The sequence below is a fragment of the Coenobita brevimanus genome, chromosome 64 (assembly GCF_032717465.1).
Source record: "Coenobita brevimanus isolate Jiangsu-jjx chromosome 64, ASM3271746v2, whole genome shotgun sequence".
In the NCBI taxonomy this organism is placed as follows: domain Eukaryota; kingdom Metazoa; phylum Arthropoda; class Malacostraca; order Decapoda; family Coenobitidae; genus Coenobita; species Coenobita brevimanus.
The window spans coordinates 15447566-15468189 of record NC_137017.1 but is presented as its reverse complement, the minus strand read 5'-3'; the positions used below and the strand labels follow the sequence as shown (position 1 = coordinate 15468189).

General features: G+C 46.3%; 1 protein-coding gene and 1 non-coding gene across 2 annotated transcripts in view; one reads left to right on the top strand and one right to left on the bottom strand.

Moving 5' to 3' along the window:
• The window catches only part of LOC145404670 (aconitate hydratase, mitochondrial-like), a 418871-nt gene that overhangs the window by 380980 nt on the left and 17267 nt on the right, over positions 1–20624 (bottom strand). The window lies entirely within an intron of this gene.
• Positions 19870–19989, top strand: LOC145404788 (5S ribosomal RNA). The gene has a single exon (XR_013898243.1). It is a non-coding gene; the product is annotated as a 5S ribosomal RNA (ribosomal RNA).

The following is a 20624-nucleotide window of genomic DNA, read 5'->3' as shown; positions in this document are numbered from 1 at the left end:
TGCCACATGACACTACTTTAGATGCATCTGCACGGCTGCCATCTAGGAACGGTCGAGGCAGACGATGTCGTGTTCCTTACAGTGGGCAAAGTTGACCACTATTTACCTAGAAATGCAGCAGCACTGTGCTGCTTTTGGGTGTAGAAAGCATCAGAATATATCCATGGTGGTACCAATAGCATGAGCAACTCAACTGTCTGGTTATGCAAACTTCCTTCAACTGCTTCCCTATCCCTGAAAGGAGGATGGTGGGTTGCAGAAGGGAAATTTAAGCCTGCAGTCCACCTAGTTCATGTTTCAGATGAACCAGAAACCAAAACCATTACCACTACAACAGCCACCACCATAACAATCACCACCACAACCACCACCACAACAACAACACAACAACCATCACCACCACCACCACTATCATGACGACCACCACCAACAGCACCACCACCACCACCATCACAACAACAACCACAAAACAACCACCACTGCCACCACCACAATTACAACTACCACCACCATAACAATAACAACCACAACCACTACCACAACCACCACAACAGCAACAACCACAAAACCTTCACCACCACCACCACAGCAACAACCACAAAACCTTCACCACCACCACCACAGCAACAACCACAAAACCTTCACCACCACCACCACAGCAACAACCACAAAACCTTCACCACCACCACCACAACAACAATAACAACCACCACCACCACCACAACAACCACCACCACCACAACAATCACCATCACAACAACAATCACCAACACAACAACCACCACCATCACAACAACCACCACCATCACAACAACCACCACCACCATCACCACAACCACCAACACATCAACCACCACCACCACAACAATAACCACAAAAACAACCACACCCACCACCACAACAACCATCAACACCACAACCATCAACACCACAACCACCACCACCACAACAACCAACACCACCACCAACACAACAACCACAATAACCAACATCACCACACCAACAACCCCCACCACAAACACCACAACAACAACCACCATCATCACAACAATAACCCCCACCACAACCACAACCACCACCACAACTGCAACAACCACCAACACAACCACCATAGCAACAACAACAACCAATACAACCACCACCACCACAACAGCAATAACCACAACCACAACAACCACCACCACACCACCACCACAACCACAACAACAGCAATGACCACAACCCCACCACAACCCACAACAACAGCAATGACCACAACCACCATCACAACAACCACAACCACAACAACCACTACCACAAAAACATCCACCACCACCACCACCAACACAACAGCAACCACAACCACCACCACCACCACCAACACAACAACCACCACCACCAACTCAATAATCACCTCCAACACCACAACAACAAAAACCACCATCACCACCACTACAGCAACAACCACCACCACCACAACAACAATAACCATCATCACCACCACCACAACAATAACCACCATCACCACCTTCACTATCTATCTATCTATATACCTAGGCTGCTTCCCCCAAGGAAAGGGAGGTAGCCGAGACAGGACGACTCACTCTCCATTTACTCATCCATTCAAACACATTCATTCGCATCTTAGCCCCAAAGGGGAGAACGGACAGATCCTCACCGCATCACACCGCACAAGGGTCAACTGCGCAATGCAAGCAGTGACATCCACAGCAGGGCCCGACAGCAGAACTGGTTTACCCCTGCCACATCATAACAGACCCATCCCCTTAACCGCACCTGACCTGACTAGCTGATCAGACCAAATGCGGGAGAATATCCCCCCAGGGCTGCGTCATCACTTATTCATTCACAATTTCTCTCCATTTATTTCTGTCACGCACAGCCACTCTTCCTTGCTCAACAGACATCCCTCTCGCATCCAGCGCTCTCTTCACACTATCCATCCATCCTATTCGTGGTCTTCCTCTCAGTCTTACACCTCTCACATCAGATCTAGTTATCTTTTTCACCAATCGCTCATTATCCATTCTCTCCATATGCCCAAACCATTGCAACACCTTCTGCTCAACTCTACCAGCCATCTCCCGAACAACTCCAGTTCTCCTTCGCACTTCATCATTTCGCACTCGATCCATACGCGTCACTCCACACATACTCCTCAGACATCTCATCTCCATTACATTCAAACTTTTCCTCTCTGCTACACCCATATTCCATGTTTCAGCCCCATATAACGCAGTCGGTACCACAACACCCTCATACAGCCTTCTCTTTACATCCATTCTAAGCGAACGACATTTAAACACTTTTTTCATTCCTCCCAGCACCTTTCCTACTTCATTTATTCTAAACTTCACTTCTGCATCTATTCTTCCATCCACAGCAACATGTGACCCTAGATATTTAAAACAATCTACCTCCTCAAGCAACTCACCACTCAAAACTATATTCATCCCCCTACCATCTATCAACCTCGTACACTTCATCACTTTACTCTTATTCTCATTTACTTTCAATTTCCTCCTTTCACACACCCTTCCAAACTCCTCTACCAACTGTCTCAATCTCTCCTCTGAATCAGTCACCAGTGCAGTATCATCTGCAAACAGCAGCTGCCTCAGATTCCACTCTCCTCCATCAACATTTACCAGACTCAGACCACCTAAAACTCTTGCATTCACCTCCCGTACAACACCATCCATGTAAATATTAAACAACCAAGGCAACATCACACATCCCTGTCGCAGCCCCACTCTCACGGGAAACCAATCACTCACAGCATTTCCCACTCTTACACACGCTCTACTATTTACATAAAAACTTTTCACCCCTTTTAGTAACCTACCATCAAGTCCATACAATCTTAAAACAGTCCACAAAGCCTCCCTATCAATTCTATCATACGCTTTCTCTAAATCCATAAATGCCCAAAACACATCCTTGCCTTTCGCTAAATACTTTTCACACACTTGTCTCACAGCAAACACCTGATCAACGCATCCCCTCCCTCTCCTAAAGCCACACTGCTCATCACTAATCACTCCCTCTGTACCCTCTCTAACTCTCATAATTAACACTCTACCATACACTTTACCTACAACACTCAACAGACTTATACCCCTAAAGCTAGTACATTCATACTTATCACCCTTGCCTTTATACAACGGGACCACACAAGCACTTGCCCAGTCAATTGGCACCATAGCTTTCTCAAAGCACACATTCAATAATCTTACTAACCAGTCAACAATAGTCACTCCACCACCCTTCAGGCATTCCACAGCACACCCATCCATACCTGCAGCTTTCCCTGTTTTCATCTCCTTTACTGCCTTCTCCACTTCCTCCTTAGTGATCAAAGAATCATTCAACTCTCCCAACACATTTATTCCTTGCACCCTTCTATCTGCCACAATCTCAGCCACCCTTTCCTCCTCTACATTTAACAATCTTTCAAAATACTCTGCCCATCTCTTCCTTACTGCATCCATCTCAATTAACATCCTTCCATCCTCTGCTTTTACTCGTTCTTCCTTCCCAGACTCTCCCTTTCGCACCCTTTTCACCTCCTTCCAAAACATTTTCTTATTCTGTTGAAAATTCTCTGTCAGCCGCCTACCCCACCTCTCATCTGCTGCCACTTTAGCATCACGCACAGCCCTTCTCGCTCTATTCCTCTTTTCCTTATACCTTTCATATGACATTCATCCTTCCTCTGCAGCCACACTTCATATGCACGTCTCTTCTCAGCCACAGCCATACTTACTTCCTCGCACCACCATTCACTTCCTTTTCTTACACCACCACCCACACGTCTCACACCGCACACCTCTTCTGCATGCCCCACCACAGCACTCTTAAACAACTGCCATTCCTCCTCCACGCTGCCATTTTCCCGATCTTTCACTGCATTCCACTCATCTTTCAATTTCTCCTGATACTCTATCTTTTTCTCTCTTTTATCCAACTCACTCACTTTCAAAACCTCCCTGCCACACCTAACCCTCCTAGCTCTCACCCTTCACAACTAAAACTAGCCCCACTATTACACACTTGACTGCTCCAAAATGGCGGCTGCATAGATGCATTGCCGCTGTACTGAAGAATGGCCGATGCGGCACCTAGTCTTATATCTATGGTCTACTGCCCTGCTGGACCTGCTGTACAAAGATCATGGAAAACTATTGTATTGAAAAATGAACAGTGCCTAGACTGAAGTTTTTCCTGAAGTCTGGAGGCATACCCTGTTTAGGGTACACCACTGGCCTCTTATTTTGACTTTTTGTACGGTATTTTGGAGCCCTCAGCATCGTCAGATTTCGGCTGGCAGTCTTGTCTCTGCACGATTTCGGCTTTAAACACTGTACAATTTTCATTTGAAAAACTTTGCAGAGCTTCTTCAGCATTTTGGAGGTGAAGCATTGTTCTTTCAGAAAACTAAATTATATGGATTTCAAACAAAAAGTGCAGCAAGAGACTTGTAAATATGTGATGAATGCTGTCACAGCCGGTGTGCTTTCACGGCTTCTACAGTAATGTTTTCCTGCATTTATTGCATTAAAGCATATCTAGGAAATTAGTATACCTACTAAAGAATAATATCATGAAGAGCTTACATACACTATATCAATAACTATCAAGGGAGAGACTTTTAAAGGTATGCAACGTCCGTGGTCTCTGAATGAGTAACCTGATTTCCATATTAAACTAGCTGGTGATTAATGGCAACTTTTGAGTTAGTGATTGTGTGCAGCATGTGATGTGGTGGGTGGGATGAAGAGAAGACAGAGGAGGGTGCAAGGAACAGCGTGGTGGACTGAAGAGGTGAGACAGGCTGTGGCACAAATGAAGAAGGCATACAACGAATGGATGAAAAATAGGGGCGTGGAAGAAGTTGAGAGGCGGAAGAGAGAGTTATATGTAGAAAGAAAGAGAGAGGTAAAAAGATTAGTAAGAGAGAGTAAGAAGAGAGTGGATAAGGAATTTGGAAGGAATCTGAGTGTAAAGTGGACGGACGGAAAGAAAATGTTCTGGAAAGAGGTGAGGAGAGTGAGACAGGGTGGAAGTGAAGTTAGCAGGGGAGTGAAAGATAAAAATGGTAGATTACTAGTGGAGAATGGAGAAAAAGTAAGCAGATGGAGAGAACACTTTCAGGAATTGTTGAACGTAGAGGATGGAAGTGATGCGAGTATAAGTGGCTAGGGAATGGCTGGGAGAAGGAGGGAGGTGAGAAGATGGGAAGAAATCAGTAGGACAGAAGTTGTGGAAGCAATGAAGAAAGTTAAATTGGGGAAAGCCCCAGGAATTGGTGAAGTGTGTGGTGAAATGTTGAAGCATGGGGGAGAGATAGTAGTAGAATGGACGTGGAAGATGTGCAGATTGGCCTGGGAGGAAGGTAGAGTTCTGGAGGATTGTAAGTCAGGTATAATTATTCCCTTGTATAATGGAAAAGGGGAAAAAGTAGTGTGGTAACCATAGGGGCATTTGTCTTCTAAGTATAATAGGAAAAGTGTATGGTAGGATACTTACTGACAGAGTTAGGGAAAGAACAGAGTAATTAGTTGGAGAAGAACAGGGAGGCTTTAGGAAAGGAAGAGGTTGTGTAAATCAGATATTCATTCTTAGATCTTTAGTGGAAAAGAGTCTAGAGAAGGGAAAGAAGTTGTATGAGGCTTTCATGGATTTGGAGAAATCATATGACAGGGTGGATAGACAAGGATTGTGGAAAGTATTAAGAATATATGGAGCAGATGGGAAGTTGTTATATGCTGTGAAGAGTATGTATAATATATGAAGTAGATGGGAAGTTGTTGAATGCTGTGAAGAGTATGTATGATGGTGCTAAGGCTGCAGTGCATGTGGATGGTGAACTGAGTGAATTTTTCTCTTTGAAAGTTGGGTTGAAACAGGGATGTGTCATGTCTCCATGGTTGTTCAATCTGTACATGGATGGGGTAATAAAAGAGGTACAAGGTAGGGTAGTGGATGTTGGAGTGGCCCTGGTGAGAGAGGGTAGTGTTTGGAAACTCCCTGTACTGTTGTTTGCAGATGATACTGTGTTGTTGAGTGAAGACGAAGGGGAGCTGCAAGGCTTGGTGGATGAGTCTGGGAGAGTAAGAAACGGAATCTAAAGGTGAATGTAAGGAAGGGTAAAGTGATGGTCTTTGAGAGAGGTGAAGTCAGTGAATGTACAGCAAGGTTGGATGGTGAGGAAATGGAAAATGTGAGTACGTTTAAGTACTTGGGTAGTGTGATGGGTAAGGATGGAGGTTTGGAGGGTGAAGTGCTTGAAAGGGTACAGCAGGGAAGAAAGGTTGCTGGTTCCTTGAAAGCAGTGATAAGGAACAGGGAAGTGAGAATGGAAGTGAAAAAGTTACTACATGACAGTATTGTGATACCAACTCTAACGTATGGAAGTGAGGCTTGGACGTTGTTAGAAGGGCACAAGTCAAGAGTGAGAGCAGTGGAAATGAGTTATTTAAGAGGAGCCTGTGGAGTCACATGGAGTGACAGGCTCACAAATGAGGATATAAAGAATTGTTGTGGTGTGGATGTGATAGGAAGCGTTAGAAGGAATACACTGAGGTGGTTTGGCCATGTGGAGAGGATGGAGGGTGAAAGACTGACGAAGAGAGTGTATGTGAGTGAGGTGGAGGGGGGGAGAGGGAGCTGGAGGCCGAGGATGAGATGGAGGGATGGGGTGGAGAGGTATATGAGAGAGGGGTGTGTGAGTTGGGAGCAGGGCAGTGAAATGGCGGGGGACAGGGCGACGTGGAGGCGATTTGTTTGTGGCCACCCCGAACGGGATTAAAGCGTCTGGCAATAGATAGATTGATGGTGGGAATTGATAGTGGCCATGATCTGCCCCAGGTTGGAATATGCAGCAGCAGTGTGGTCCCCACACAAAAAGAAAGATATAAACAAAATATACAGAATACAAAGAACAGCAACCGAGATGGTCCCTAGCCTGGCAGATTTTGTCATACAGCAAGAGGCTGGAAAAGCTGGATCTGCCTTCCCTAGAAGAAAGGAGAGGAAGGGGCAACATGACTGCAGTGTTCAGGGCCACGATGGGAGAAGATAAAATTGACAAAAAATCTGTTTATATAAGATGGGAGAGTAACACGAGGACACCGAATGAAATTGAAAATACCAAATTGCTCGAAGGATATCAAGAAATATAGTTTTCCATATAGATGCACAAACCTATGGAACAGCTTGGACAGAGATCATCCAGTCCAAAAACTTAAATGAATTCAAAGCAAACTTTAACTTGATGAGAAAGAGAGACGGAACCCCACGAGCATAGCCCATTTCTTATATATCACAACTAAGTAAATACACCCATCCATAACTGCAGCTTTCCCTGTTTTCATCACCTTTACTGCCTCCTGCACTTCCTTCATTGTGATCAAAAGAATCATTCAACTCTCCCAACACATTTATTCCTTGCACCCTTCCATTTGCCACAATCTCAGCCTCCCTTTCCTACTCTATATTTAACAATCTTTCAAAATACTCCGCCCATCTCTTCCTTACTGCACCCATCTAAATTAACATCCAAAACACACCCTACATATACACTACTGTATGTACAGTACCCTTCCTTATTTTGGCAGTGTTTTCCAGTCATTCGGCCATATTATCACATCAAAACATACACAGGATTATACAAAATAGTTTTCAACACCAAGAAAACTATGCAAAAAGAAACACTGAAAAACAGCCACTTGGTGGTGGTCAGAATCAAGGTCCAAATAAAATGGAGAAATAGAAGAAGGGAAGGAGGGGAGGAAGAAGCAGATGCAAGGAGAGTGGAAAGGTTACAAGAGGATGAGAAAAAGGCAGAATATACGAAAGAAGTGGAGGAACGATTGGGTAAATATGAATTGGAGCAGACGGGGGATGTGGAAGGTGTGTGCAAGATACTCAGAGAAAAACTATGTGCAGCATGTGAGGTGGTGTGTGGGGTGAAGAGAAGACGAAACGGGGTGCAAGGAACAGCATGGTGGAATGAAGAGGTGAGATAGGCTGAGGCACAAAAGAAGAAAGCATATAATGAATGGATGAGAAATAGAGGCGTGGAAGAAGTTGAGAAATGGAAGAGAGAGTTATATGTAGAAAGGAAGACAGAGGTGAAAAGATTAGTAAGAGAGAGTAAGAAGAGAGTGGATGAGGAATTTGGAAGGAATTTGACTGTAAAGTGGAGGGAATGTAAGAAAATGTTCTGGAAAGAGGTGAAGAGAGTTAGACAGGGTGGTAATGAAGTTAGCAGGGAAGTGAAAGATAAAAATGGTAGACTTGGGGAAGGGAAAAAAATTGAGCAGATGGAGAGAACACTTTAAGGAAGTGTTGAATATAGATAATGAACGTGATGCGAGAATAAGTGGCTGGGGAATGGCTGGCAGAAGAAGGGGTGTGAGAACAGAGGAAGAAATCAGTAGGATGGAAGTTGTGGAAGCAATGAATTAAGTCAAAATGGGGAAAGTCCCAGGAATTGATGGAGTGTGTGGTGAAACATTGGCACATGGCATAGAGATAGTAGCAGAATGGACGTGGAAGATGTGCAGATTGGCCTGGGAGGAAGGCAGAGTCCCAGAGGATTGGAAGTCAGGTATAATTATTCCCTTGTACATAGGGAAAGGGGGAAAAAGAAGTGTGTGGTAATCATAAGGGGTATTTGTCTTCTTAGTGTAACAGGAAAAGTATATGGCAGGATACTTAATGACAGAGTTAGGGAAATAACAGAGGAATTAGTTGGAGAAGAACAGGGAGGCTTAGGAAGGGAAGAGGTTGTGTGGATCAGATATTCATTTTTAGATCTTTAGTGGAAAAGTTTCTAGAGAAGGGAAGGAAGCTGCATGCGGCCTTCATGGATTTGGAGAAGCCATATGACAGGGTGGATAGACAAGAATTGTGGAAAGTATTAAGAATATATGGAGTGGATGGGAAGTTGCTGAATGCTGTGAGAAGTATCTATGAGGGTGCTAAGGCTGCAGTGCATGTGGAGAGTGAACTGAAAGAGTTTTTCTATTTGAAGGCTGGGTTGAAACAGTGATGTGTCATGTCTCCATGGTTGTTCAATCTGTACATGGATGGGGTTATAAAAGTGATATATGGTAGGGCAGTGGATGTTGGAGTGGCCCTGGTGAGAAAGAGCAGTGTTTGGAAACTCCCTGTACTGTTGTTTGCAGATGATACTGTGTTGTTATGTGAAGACGAAGGGGAGCTGCAAGGCTTGGTGGATGAGTTTGGGAGTGTGTGTAAGAAACGGAATCTAAAGGTGAATGCAGGGAAAAGTAACGTCATGGTCTTCGAGAGAAGTGAAGTCAGTGAATGTACAGTGACGTTGAATGAGGAGGAAATGGAAAATGTATTTTTAAGTACTTGGGTAGTGTGATGAGTAAGGATGGAAGTGGAAGGCAAAGTGCTTGAAAGGGTACAACAAGGAAGAAAGGTTGCTGGTTCCTTGAAGGCAGTGATAAGAAACAGGGAAGTGAGCAAGGAAGTGAAAAAGTTACTACATGATACAGTAAACCCTTCATAAGTCGAATATTTAGAAGACGGAGTCTTCGGTAAGCCGTACTCAGGCCGAGACCACGTCCGTAAGTAGACCGAAATGTGTAGGGGGACAAAGGTGGCGCCAGGATGACATGTGGCCGCCAGTCTGCTGCTTGCCTGATTTCACTGGCTTTGAAGTCTCAGATTATCTTGAAGTTATACAAAAAGTCGGTGAGAAGAATATTAATGAAGATTATGTCATCTAGTGGCTTGAAATGGATGCAGATGATCCAAGGTATCATCACCAAATAGAAGAAATTGTTGAGTCTGTGGCTGGGAAGAAAGATGATGACGATGACGATGAGGAAAAGAACAGTGATGTTGGGCGCAAGAATCCATACAAATTATCCCAAGCTCGTGAAGCAGTGGATGTTGCAATATCTTGGCTGGATTAAGTTGATGACGCAGAAGCACAAAATTACTATACGCATGTAAGGGAGCTGTGAGGCTTGGTTATTCGTCACTAGTATTCGCAGCAGAAGCAGGTGAAGTTTCATGACTTCTTTGAGCCCATGCTAAGGTGTCGGCCTATCCCTCCTCCTGATTCCAGCAGTGATTCTGCTTCTACAGCTCTTCAGATAGCCAGCACTTCAAGTAGTGTTGGCACAGACACCAAATAGTGTCTGTGTGTGTGTGTTTATGAAAACTGTAATTTGACTAAATGAATAAAAATGTGTGCGTATGACTTAGTGTTAAGTGATCATGATTAAAGTTCAGTATCATTATTACTGCAAGTGTTGCAATGCAATCTATTATAGTTATTACATTCAAGTTTAATTCTTAATATTCAGTGAAATAAATATTGGGTACTGTTTAGAATGCTACGTTAAATTGTGAGCTCCACCACCACCGTCTCCAACACAAGCTGCCGACGGGTCTGTACTACCTCTAATGAATGGTAAATTAGGTGCACTGAAGTTTTTTTTTTTTTCTTTATTCATTTATACACTGTATATGCTCCTTTACTTTAGTGTTGAAAAGACAAGTAATAAGTACTGTCTTCGCAATTTGGGGGGTGAAAATCCATCTCCAACATAAGCTGCCGACAGGTCTGTACTGCCTCTACGAGTGATTTTCTACCAATTAAAGGTATATTAAATGCACTGAATTTTTTTTGTCATAATTTATTTATTCATATATGTTCCTTTAATTTAGTGTTGAAAGGATAAGTAACAGGTATTGTCTTAGCAATTTTCGGGGGTGAAAAATCGGTAAGTCGGAAAATTCAGTAATTTGAACCAGGGTAGAGCCCCATATAGTTCGACTTGTGAAGAGCTCATTATAGTATTGTGATACCAACTCTAACGTATGGAAGTGAAGCTTAGACCTTGTTGGAGGGACACAAGTCAAGAGTGAGAGCAGTGGAAATGAGTTATTTGAGAGGAGCCTATGGAGTCATGTGGAGAGACAGACTAACAAATGAGGATGTGAAGGAGCATTGTGGTGTGGATGTGGATGTGATAGGAAGCATTAGGAGAAACACACTGAGGTGGTTTGGCCATGTGGAGAGGATGGAGGGTGAAAGACTGATGATGAGAGTGTATGTGGGTGAGGTGGAGGGGGGAAGAGGGAGCTGGAGGCCGAGGATGAGATGCAGGGATGGAGTGGAGGTATATGAGAGAGGGGGTGTGTGAGTTGGGAGCAGGGCAGTGAAATGGCAGGGGACAGGGCGACGTGGAGGCGATTTGTTCAGGGTGGCCACAAACTCCTCTTCCTCCTGTACCTGTTGGAGCTGGGTGATATGAGTAGTGACCTTCAGTGGGGCGATGGTGGCCTACCCACCTCAGGAGACTCTGAAGACAGCCACAGACTTACGTCCAACGGAGACTCAACGGCTGTCGACATGCTTGGTGGGGAGTTAGAAGGTGAAGGCGGGAAACAAGGTGGTGGTGGTGGCGGTGGTGAGAATGGGCTGGCACTCGTGAGGGTTGCAGGCTTGAAGAAGGTGTCAATCCTGGTCTGACAGTAGGACCGACGATTCCAGGAGGATGACAGCTTCCCAGATTGCCCGCAACTCCACTGCCAGGCTGGGCGACACCAACTCAGTCTGCGGGTGCTTGGCATACTCCAGCATCCCCCCCTGGTAATCACGGAGGACACTGAGACGAGGGATTGAAGAAGTTGCAGGGGGCTGCGAGTCTGGGTCCTCATCCTCATCAGTCTCGCTGTCCTCTTTCATACCCGCAGGGGCAGCAGAAGCAATCTCATCGGATATAGTCTGATAACCAGGATTAACGCTGTCATCATCCAGCCAATCCCTCATGTCATCGACATCCACCTGCTCTCCTGCTGTTCTAAGGTGGCTGTGGAAATCATCTGCATCAAACCCCTCAAAGTCGCACTCGGCTTTGATTCCCTGCAGGAGACAAGACCAACTGCTTTCGAGGGTTTTAACAAGAGACTTCCTTTAACGCGTTCACCCAGTTGAACACTGAAGACTTCAGGTTGCAAACCATGGATTCTGCAAGGTCTGCTCCCCATGTGTGTCCTCGGCCCCATCATCACCTCGTTCAAGAACCTCCAGCAGTATAGTCTCTTGATAGCCACATGAACACCTTGGTCCACTGGTTGAATCAGAGCAGTCGTATTAGGTGGCAGAAACATGCACCTAATCCACCCGTCATAAGTGAACCAAATCCTTCTCAGACGGATGCACGGGGGCATTGCCCAAGAGCAGGAGTGCCTGCACCATCATCACCTCATTCAGGAACCTCTGGTGGTACAGACCGTTGGCAGCCAAAGTAACACCTTGGTCCACTGGTTGAATCAGAGCAGTCATAGTAGGTGGAAGAAACATGCACCTAATCCGCCCATCATAAGAGAACCAAATCCTTCTCAGATGGATGCACAGGGACATTGTCCAGGAGCAGGAGTGCCTTCACCTGGTCACGAGCAATACCAAGGAACTCTGTTTGATGACAGATAACCTCCTTGACAAAGCGTCAATGGAACCAATCTCTGAAGATTTTAGTGGCAAACCAGGCTTTTACAGAATGGTACCACACAACAGGCAGGCTATCCATCAACCCACGGAGACAACATGATTGTTTTGTACACCGAACAACAATGGGGTTGAGGCGGTTCATCCCGTTAGCACTGGCACTGCATAAAACAGAGACACATTGTTTGGACAAATTCCAACCAGGCACAGTCTTCTCCTTTTCCTCTGCTAGGGTGTTGGTGAGCAAGAAACCGTAGAATGACCCAGTTTCGTCACTGTTATGGGCTTGACCAAGGGCAAGGCATTCATCAGGCACTGCACTTTCTGGCGAAACGGGTCTACTTCCTCCACTGCCGCATCCAAAGCCTTGCCATGTGCCTTGCAGCCAGTAAGCCCATGGCGAAGCATGAAGCGAAAGAACCATCCATCAGACACCTTGAAGTCGCGCACGTTTTGCAGGTGTGCAACTTCTCAACAGCAGCCTTCACCTCAGTCCCACGACCTAGAACACTGGCACCACGTTGCTGGTGAAACCACAACAATGTCGACCAATCGATCATGGCGTGCCGGGCCTGGGCCATTACCTTCTTGCCGCTCCTACCTGCGCTTTCATTGAAGTCCTGTCCGTGCTGCATAAGCTTGTCCCGTGACTTCTTGATATCAAGCCATGTTGAACGGGCTAGATCATATTCATGAAGTACAGGTATACCCCGGTTTAACGATGTATTTGGTTAGGTAAAATCCCATCATTAGGCAGGGTATCGTATATTGGGGTACTTTTAACATGTAAAGTAATGGGGAGCCTCTCTCAGATTTGGGTTTCCCCCCCAGCAAAATTGAAAACCCACCCAAATGAGCCCCAAAACAAGTTTAAAGCAAGTCTAAATGGCCTAACAGCTGTCAAGGAAGCTAACCTAATCCTAAAACCTGTATATAACTCACTAAAACCAACACAGAAAATCTGAAAATCATAAAAAATAGGTTAGAAAATATCAAACACTTCTCATCACTTGCATCTTTTATGTCCATGTCCGGTCCTTGTCATCATCCTTGCTGTCCCCCCGGGGCTAGGGTATACGTGCTGCTCCCTACCATTCACTCATCCCTCAAACCCCATCTCCAGGGCAGGGTCAGAGGGGGGGGAGGGGAAGCCTGGAGAGGTGGGGTGGTGATGGAGTGCAATGCGATGACTCAGGCAGAGGCGATGGGGTGCAATGAGATGGCTCAAGCAGTGGCAATGAGGTGCAATGAGATGGTTCAAGCAGTGGCAATGAGGTGCGATGTGATGGCTCTGGGGGTGGTGGGGGAGACAGTTGTGATGACTGGTGAAGAGGCGAGGGTGACCACTGCGACAACTGATGAGGTAGCAATGGAGTCAATTGTGGGGGCTCATGTCGTGGCGAGGGAGACTGAGACAGTGGCTGAAGTGGTGATGGAGATGGAGGCTGAGGAGAGGAAGGCAGCGATGGAGTGGCGAAGTGCCTTGGTGGAGAGACAGGAGACGGGCATAGGCTGGAGGTTAGGTCCAGCACTAGGAGCACGTCCTCGGCAGGAGGAGACCCTGGGCATTTCTCTGCTGGTTGATGGCGGGGGAGATGCTCTGCTGGTTGAAGGCTGGGGAGATACTCTGCTGGTTGAAGGCTGAGGAGAAGCTCTGCTTGTTGAGGGCTTGGGAGATCCTTTTTGGCTTACAGGCGTGGTGGGGCCTGTTTGAAGAAGCCAATGATAGTGGTCTGCCTAATCGCCCTCTTCTTTTCCTCCAGCATCGTTCTATACCAGTGCACCTTCATCCCCTCCTCCAGCTGATTAGCTGTGTCCCAGCTTCATTCTAGGAGAGGGTATTGTGTGCACATAAGCACAATGATCTCATCCAGCTTGGTCAGCTTCTCTCTCAGAATGGTAATACTGAGGGCCTGCACTTCAGGGACGACCTCCTCCTCCTCCTGTGCCTCCTGGTGCACTGGCTGAATCTCCATAGTGAGGAGCTCCTCACTCCTGAGCTCCTCCCTGTGGCATTCGAGGACCTCCTCCACGTCCTGCTTGTCAACCTCCCAAAGCTCGCCTCGTGCGACAGTTCCACAATGTCCTGCCACACACGCTGCACTGGCGGAGCTTACATGCCATCGGGAAGCCAGTGAAGGAGTGCACGCACTTTGGCCACAGCTTCCGCCACACACTGTTCATGGTGGGCTAGCTAACTTCCTGCCACGCTGCAGTGATGTTCTCAGTGGCATGGCATATGTTATACCTTTTCCAGAACTTCTGCATTGTCATCCTATCGTCACTGTCACAGGCCATCACCAACTGCTGCATAGTGCGGCGCAAGTAATACACTTTGAAAGAAGTGATCACCCCTTGGTCCATGGGTTGCAACAACAACATGGTTTTGGGGGAAGGAACACCACTTCAATGTTGCTGGTTCATTCCTTCATCGCGGGAGGGTGGCTAGGTGCGTTGTCTACCACCACAAGAAATCTGCTTGTCAAATTCTCCCTGAAGGCACACCTCTTCAGGACATGACAGAGGTACAAGTGCAAACATGACGAACAGATGTCGGAAGTCAGCTAGGCCTTTTGGCTGGACTTTCAAATCACCCCAAGATATTCTTTCAAATACCCCACCAGAGCCCTGGGGTTCTCAGAGTGGTAGACAAGGAGCGGCTTCAACTTGAGGCCACCTCGGTGCTGCCCCCCAGCAGGAGTATAAGCTAGTCCTTCGTGGTCTTGAACTCTGGCATAGACTTTTCCTCTGTTGCAAGATATGTCTTGGAGGACATTCTCTTCCAAAAGAGTCCAGTCTCGTCAAAATTCAAGACCTGCTTTGCACTGTAGCCACCCTCCGCAATGGTGCGTTTCAACTTGTCAGGAAACGCTGCTGCCGCTGCCACTGTATCTGCACTCGCCGCCTCACCATACATTTTCACATGGTGGAGATTAGCTCGCCTACTGAAGCAGTCAAACCACCCATGGCTAGCCTTGAAGGTCTCACTAGAATCAAGACCCTGCCTCACCTTGATTTCTTTCCATAGTGAGAGAGCCTTGGTGCATAATAACTGCCTGGCTCATAGGTGCCTTCCTCCTGTTCTGATCCTCCACCAGTGTGTGCAGCATACGCTCCAGCTCCTCCATCGCAGGCCCTCTCTAGCAGGGAATATGGGAGACGATAAGGTTGCGACCTCCCCAGCAGCAGCCTTAATGGCCTCCCACTTCTTGATGATGATGGAGACAGCCAACTGGGCCAGATGGAGAGCCGAAGTGATAACACACACACCCTCGTCTTTTTCATGGTGCTTAATAATATCTTGCTTGACTTCTAAAGCCAGAGTTTTATGCACACACTTTGCAGGAACATCACCAGCACCAACATTAGCAAACCGCTTACCACCCCAACTAGGGCCTCCATCAGAACCACCACTAGCCCCACCACATCCAGCACCCTTACTAGACAGGATCACACTTATTTAGGCCAAAAATCACACAAAACTGCACTCCACACACGATTAGCATCACTGCTCTACTTACAGCTCTGCTTGTACTCAGTCACGATGCACTACAATAGCGGCTTGTGTAATGCTGGTGATGCAACATGGTGCGTGGTGAGGGATCGTAGCAGAGTTCCTCACTCTGTGATGGCCAGTGCAAGAAAAATTATATGGGTGAGTTTGGGGTGGGGAATGGCTGTGGGGGCTGCGCAAGTGTTTCTGCGCGTCCTGGGAGGCAGGCGGGCTCAACTGGCTGTGGGAACGCGCGATTCAAAATTTTGGCCTATCATCTGTGGATGAGACATCAGAGGGCCCATCGTTATACCAGAGTGTGGCCATCATCTAACGGGGTATGGTGGTATTTGTACCCCAATCGCTAAGCCAGGGTATTACATCTAGGGGTATCGTATATCAGGGTATACCTATATGCGTCCTGTGGTCCAGCCCATGACAACTGTGCTTAGTATCTCACCTTTTTTCTCGAGAGTCAGAACCTCTTCCACTTCTCGGGTGGTAGGGGACCACAAAATGCTACTGCATTCACAGCCATACTTGCAAGCTAGTCACTAAGGTGAGACAAAGGCGGGAACTGAGGTACGGGATTGTTGGCCAGCGACCAGTACAGCGCTTCCATATTGCACCCCACAGTTGCGTACGAGCACTGAGGCAGCGAAATATGGCAAACTGACATCTGCATACACGGTTCACTTCCATTTGCCCATGCAAGGGTTAGTACATGACGGCAACAGTGGATGACCAGTACATCGATGGAGTATACTGTAGCACCAGTCGGGCAGGGCAGTACTCCCAAGGAGGATGGAAAGCTGGAGCTCCTGTTTCATCAGCCCTCGAGACTAGTTCCTGACCATACCTTTCTGCTGAACTTTTTCAGCGTTTCAGTAACACAGAGAATAAGTCCAAATGCTCTCCAACGCAAGTTTCTCAAACTGTCAACACCACACTACACATCCTTTTCAAAATTTCAGAAAAAAAATGGCATCTAATAACGTAGCCTCGGAGTCCCTGGTGGGGGGAGGGGGAGGAAACAAATGCCCCCACCATCCGCCCCTCTCCCAGTGATGACTCAACGAGCTGCCTGGAAACACTGTCTGACTCCTTCTTCATTTCTGCAACATTTGTGGCCTTCCCTCTTTCTCTCTGTTGAGCACCACCTCTCCTCTAACCCTCACCTTCTCTTCTTAATTGAGACTCAGCTGTGTGAGGCAACCGATAGCAAACCCTTTTCTGTATCCTCCTACTTTCCCTACACAACCATACCCCTGCTATTGCTGTTTACTGCTATTATGCACACCCCAAAAGCTGCCATCCTCATGCTATCACACACCTGAACGCGTTATCACGGACACAAAACCTGGGCGCGTCGGTGGATTTGAATTGCCCAAGTTGTGCGGCACACCACAGCTGATTGGTGCTACGACATTGACCATCCTTGCTCTGTGACTGGCCAACTTTCCCGCCAATTCAGTCAAGTACACATCCCTGCATGGACAGCGGTGAAAGTGGTGTGCTGTGTACCATAAACTTTTCTGTGAGGACAATGGCTGACAAACCCCACAAGAAACCCCCGACCACAGCCAGAGACCTCTTCACAATTTGAGGGCTTTGACTATGATGCCTTCTTGGATGATCTGGACCAGTGAAGGCAGGATGTTCTACGAGTACTAAGCGTGGGGCAGGCTGGTGAGGCGTCCGGTGGCCATTAACCCACCTGCAAGCCTCAGAACCCTTCACACCACCCAAGCCTCCATTCATCGTCATAAAGGTAACTGTGATGGCCTTTTATGTTATCTACTTATTGTTTAAAATGTTGTGGATGTTATGTATTTTCATGTTGGAGCAGTGTTTGGTAAGAAAATATATGCAAAGAGAGGTATAATATGCAAAAAATGTAGGTACACTGGCCACCCAATAACCAGTTAGAATTATTCCCATTGACTCTTCAGTTCAGTTATCACACATTTCTGCTATCACGTGGAGTATTGTAACCAATCAGGCGTGATAGCAGGGGGGCAGTGCACTCATTTCAAAGCCAAAGGTAACTGTTGTGTATATGTAAGCAATGACTTGTCTTGCTCTCATGTTCCTGAACTTGATTCTTCTGAATTCTCTACTCTCTGGCTTCGGCTTTCCTGTCATTCTCTGACTAAATATATCTGTGCTGTTTCCTTATCCCCTAATCCTACCGACTATGAAAAATTCTTCGACTATCTTACTTCTACGATGGAACATATCCTATCCGTTTCTCCTTTCTCAGACATCTCCATTCTGGGAGATTTCAATGTTCACCACCATCTTTGGCTCTCCTCTCCTTTCACAGATCCATCTGGTGAACAAGCCTACATCTTTTCTATCCTTAACCCTCCTCAGGTACACTGGGTCTGACAGACCCGGGAAGTTTTTTCGATGGTATAGTTCAGTAACTTACAGATCCTTGGGATCCCTGTCCTTCTCAATAGCTTCCTAACTTTTTGTGCCCAAGCAGGGTGTAGGGGGGTTACTTTCGTGTCTCTCTATGTTTTTGCAATACAGTAAAACCTCGATATAACAGACTTCAATAGACCAGAATTCAATTGTATCAGAATCGAGGACCTATCAGAATAAATTCTTATATATTGGAAAAAGTCTGATAAAGCCAGAGGCAGTCCAGACCGCCTGACCACTTCAGTAAAGTTCACCCCAATAAGGCAAATAAAAGACATGTTTGTCAGTGTACAGTACAGTACAGTATTACTATATATATTACACTATTTGATTAATGTAGTGAAGTTATAACAAGTACAGTACCGCAGTAATAGCCAAAACAGTTTAACCCCTTAACCGTGGGGCGTCACTTTCACGACGCTCTGGAGCAAGGGATCATACTGCGGGGCGTCACTTTTGTGATTCTGTGTTATTTTGAATTCGCCCGGGCTTTCAAGTGGTGGCTTGTATCATCTATCAGTACTACCAGTGTCCAGCTATACTCAGTTTTGCTAATGTCACCTGTACTCCCATCTACTGTTGACTCCTGTCCTTGACTTCCCCCCTCCTTACCTCCCCTCCATTACCCTCTCCTCCCGCCAGCCCAGCCACACTGCGCTACACAAATGCTGGACAGACTTTTCCTCTCATTTTATCCACTGAAATGAGTCCTTTGCCCTATTCTTATACAAAATAATACAGAGATAGCCTGATTATCTGGGCTATATGGTGTTAAGGGGTGCCCAATTAGTCCAAAAGCACGATTAATCCGGCGGAAACAAAACACAAGTACTATACAGGTAGACTGATTTATTTACCGGTAAATGTACACTTTAAGTACAGTACCCTCGCGTCCAGCACGGTAATATTGTCATGCATGGGTCACGTGTTGGACCAAAAACGTGTTGGACTAACAATAGAGCTTATGGGGAAAAATGAATTATGTCAGCAACCCTCGGAAAAGTCACCCTAAATACCTACCATATACCTATACATATATTGGTACTATTGTAATTATAATAAATGGTACTGTGCTATGAATGATAACTAACCTTTTAGGATAGTGTTGGTGGGCTTGCTGGGAATGGAAGGTGGTATCCAAGGTTGTAGTTAGTCCTACTGGGTCCCCGGAGGATGGCTGCTAGCGTCACTAGCGGGTAATGGCTGTTGCTCCTCCTCAATCTTCCTCATAAATCCTTCAAAATCAAACCTCCCTCATAAATCCTTCGAAATCACACTCAGAATCACTATCTTCGTCCACAGCCATGGCATGTCCTGCTTCTGCCTGTCCTAGCACTCGGCAAAGTGCATGCTTCTCACACCGTTGCCAGAGCCCCGTCTCGTGACTGTAGAACGTGATCGCTGTTGCTGACTCGGTAGAGAATAAGGAGAAGCAACTTTGTTTATAAACTGGTCATGCCACGTTGAGTACACCGCTTCCCATCCGATCAGCGAAGTTAAGCAACGTTGGGTCTGGTTAGTACTTGGATGGGTGACCGCCTGGGAACACCAGATGCTGTTGGCATCCCTACGTGTCAAGTGGGGTTGGTGGAGGATTAGTGCCCCTCCCTGTAAAACAATTAACTCTAAGCGCTTGACCACCCTGTTTGGGATACATGGCGTCTGGCAATGGATGGATGGAACTTTGTTTATAAACTGGTACACACGCCGATGAGAAGGGTTTCAAAACGATTGATATTTATTCTAAAATATTAATATGTATTCAGTGTCAGGCTAAATGTTCAATGCTATAGTACGAAACATTCTCTGTCAACTCGCCTGGGTTTTGGTCAAACTGTTTTCAACGTTGTATGCTCGGCAGGAATCCATCCAGATGAATTCCAAATGCCCATGGTATTGTTGGCAATTTTACCACGTTACCGTTCCGATTTACCATTGTATCCTCGGCAAACCTGGTATGAAGTGCCGTGTAATAGCCTTCAGCTGCCAGGATCTTGTCTTAAGTTTTTTATTATGATCACGTTGGCTTCATTCATGTCGTAGGTCTTGGCAATGTCAACTTTCCTCTCCCCTTTCTGCTTTCTAGCTTGGTGGCCTGAAGGAGGTGCCGACGCTTCTTGGGGTTCTCAGAAGGCTTCCTAGGCATCGTGAGCAGGGTAAAATGCAGTAACAAGGGCAGAAAATGCAGCAAGAAAAAAG